General features: G+C 40.9%; 1 non-coding gene across 1 annotated transcript; it reads left to right on the forward strand.

Annotated features, from left to right (window-relative positions):
* The first annotated feature begins 1,675 nt into the window (after positions 1-1,675).
* On the forward strand, positions 1,676-1,747 carry TRNAW-CCA (transfer RNA tryptophan (anticodon CCA)). Its single transcript has one exon. It is a non-coding gene; the product is annotated as a tRNA-Trp (tRNA).
* Positions 1,748-3,414: the final 1,667 nt, after the last annotated feature.

Raw genomic sequence — 3,414 nt, forward strand, 5'->3', positions numbered from 1 at the left:
TATGCTAAGGTTAAAATAGGCAAAGAGTATTCTTCTACGATTTAGAAAATATTAGACAAGGCTTATCTACCCTAAAATTGTATCATGGAAAACGGTTATCACCACAGATCTGGTCGGAGAATGCACAATCCACCCATTAGAAAGAGCGAACCGTGCAATAATTAAAATAACATGTTTTTTATGAAGACCGTAATCGGAACGTAACGATCTCCTGTCGTTTTCAGCGCGAAGAAAGAATTGCTGATTATTTTCATTTGTGGTCATTATGGAGAAAATTAACGGGAAAATACATATAAATAAAAACAATTACATCGGCAAAGTTTTTCTATCAGTGATACAGTGTTTCTCGTGATTATCAAATATAGTTACAAAGGATTGAAATACATTTCGTAGCAGGGTAATATTTATTTCTTTCTATGAATTAGGAAACGTTAAACCAAAGTGCTGAACCGATGCTCCTCGGTGGGGTACTTTTTTGTTACATTTATCCTTTTTTTTCTATTTTCACGGAGGCTTTCGGTTCTAATCTTACTTTACTGCATTCCTAATGAGCCCATTACACCTGAAGGTGTGCCTAATCCACTCAGTTCTTTCACTTCCAGAGATTCCATCCCGTATTTATTTTCCCTTCTATATTTCTATGCACATTCTTTTACAGACTTCATAGGTCCATTCGATCTGTAGCATCCACATCCAGCCTCAGGTCTTGAAGGTTTATGTCTTCCCTGATTCTGTCTTCTAATGGCCCACGTATCTGATCCATATGGTGACAAAAACACCTGAACGCTTTGCTTCACCTACTTTCTTTTCCCTAAATTTATCTTATTTGAGTGCAGCAGATAAAGTCGCTGTAAAGTCCTTCTTACCTAGAGCTAATACCTACTTGTAAACCATCATATTCATGTATTGCTACTCCGTAGATTAGTCAGCATAAGATTTCATCTCTCTAAGTTCTCAAATCTTAATTCATCATCTTTATCCAGCCTCTCTCTTTTTCCATGCAATATTTTTAGCATTCAATGTGTTATTGAAGTGATACCTGCTGCTTATGGTTCCGTTGGTGCCACGGGAAACAATTATCGATATTTTACACAAATGCAATGGTGAAATGGAGTGTTTGGCTTGAGTGTGACATGACCTCTTACGGGATGACACCTCGGTGGATAGTGGGCATGCCAGTCGCTACCTCAGATAGAGGGTCAGAGAGTGTAGTTCCACTTTATTTAAACTTTAGCTGCTAATGCAATTCGTTGTCGTTTAGGGTTCATGGCGCCTGTCCCTGGAAATTCAGTTGAATAGGGTAGTTATATTTATTGAAATATTGAAATCAACAGCACCATCATCAGAATCCAAATTTTGCAGGACATATTTAGGTCAATTTTTTAAGTTTATCTGTGTGATTTATGGAAAATCAAAGGCACTGAGAAAAAATTTAAATAATGAAAAGTTATAATTATGTATTTGAAATAATAAATGTTGTTTGTACAAATGTTGTATTAAAAGTCACTAAATGATTATCCTTCTTATAAACTACACCGTACAAGTTTTACAGGTGAAAACCCGGACATGCAGAATTCTTCAAGCCACCGCCGCGAAAATCTACGCAGCCACATGGTCGTGATGATAAAAGTTCCCATTGCAATATCAACATAAATATGGCCCTCAGTGATTCGTGGACTCCGTGGCGCAACGGTAGCGCGTCTGACTCCAGATCAGAAGGTTGCGTGTTCAAATCACGTCGGGGTCAGTTTTTTTCGGAGCAGCGAAATTAATTTATGCCAAAAATTTGCCATCTAGTTTTAATTCCGCTAATTAACTTGAACCGTTTTAATTTTTCTTTGAAAAGTTTTCATTTTTTTCGGTAAATTAATTCCTAAATATGCGTGACTGTCACTTCTAACATCTTCGGGAAATTTAAAGACATCTGCCACATATATTAAACTTTAAAAAGTTTGTATATACCAAAAATATCCATTGGCAATATCTTTCAGTAAATTTAGTTATAAGTTGTGCAATGTCTTCCAATATCGATTCCTAATATCATAATTCAATTTCACGTCGATAACAATTTTCACTTCTTTTATACGCGGTTTTTTACCCATATTCCTGGTTGGAAAATGTTTCTCTTGATAAAATTAAAGTAGTCAATCTATCCTTGAATTTCTTGCTCCTAACCCAAATCCAAATTAAAAGTAATGCATTCCTCTCTTCTCATTTCACCCCTTCCCTCCCACCTTGCTTCACTTAACCCTTTCTCATTCGCGTTATTGAAGCAGATAACCTTGTTGAATAAATTACGGATCCCGCGCATCTCTTGCGCCGTTCGAGTTTGGTGTGGAGCGTAGAATGAGGGACCTTCGAGGGACCGCGCTGGGCCTCCTTCCTTCTTTAGAGAATCACTATGATCGCCCATTCGCCTGCCTGCGAAGGCACTCTTTCAGTTAATTGGCCCGAAGGACGCGAAACGAAGAGGCACACTCCGAAAATTAGAGCAATATATTTTTCAAAATTGCTCCTCACTTATCTCGGTGTTTCATCGCGGGAGTTGATTTATTATTGAAGCTGTTATCATTCCACTTCTTTGTTGCGTTCAACTGTCGTTTAATCAGCAATTTGTATTCACAAAATACACCCCTATCCATCTTATTTATGCGTCAATTTTCGAGCTTCTAAAACCCTCGTATGAGATAGGGAAGGGAGGGGTCTCCTTCCTCTTGCCTCAACCCTCCCTTCCTCCCTCCCGCCCCTATCGCCGCACTCCGTGTCGCCAGCCCACCCCCCCTTTCTCCCCATTCCCCCGTCCCGATATCCATGGCCCGGCCCCAACCTACCTCGTCCCCAGCAGTGTCCCGCCCCCTCATTCTCCACACCCTCATATCTGCTTAACAATAACCTCGCTGTATATTAAACGGCCAAGTTCGACACACTGTGCCGCGGATGGCTCGCATTATTCCGCCGCTCCCCCATCGCCTCTTCCTCCCTTCCGTCTCATCCCCCTCCCCCCTTCCCGTTGGTACCGTCCCGTCTTTTTGCGAGACCGTCTCCTCCTCATCCCACTTCCCTCCGCGCCTTCCCAGCCCGGTCTCCGGTTCCCTCTCTCACGTCTAGCCCCTCCCCCAAAAGACACTACTCATCATCTGCATTGCGCGCGTGTTATTTGGGGTATAGCAGAAAGGCTTATATGGATGTTCTCTATGGAAAGAATGGAGGCGCATGTGGTAAATTCTTGATCGCCCCGCTCTCTAAAATGGTACCCAAGGAGGTCCAGCAGATTGAAAATGTCTGGGGTAGGGAGATATTGGTATGGGTATGAATGGAATTACTTTCCTTACTCATTTTCAGAAATCAATATTTGTGAGTGATGAGATTTCGGTTAAAAAATACCGCAAAAAAGATAGGTGCGTATTTTTAAGA

This window comes from Hetaerina americana, unplaced genomic scaffold (assembly GCF_022747635.1).
Source record: "Hetaerina americana unplaced genomic scaffold, ioHetAmer1.1.p SCAF_5, whole genome shotgun sequence".
Taxonomy (NCBI): Eukaryota; Metazoa; Arthropoda; class Insecta; order Odonata; family Calopterygidae; genus Hetaerina; species Hetaerina americana.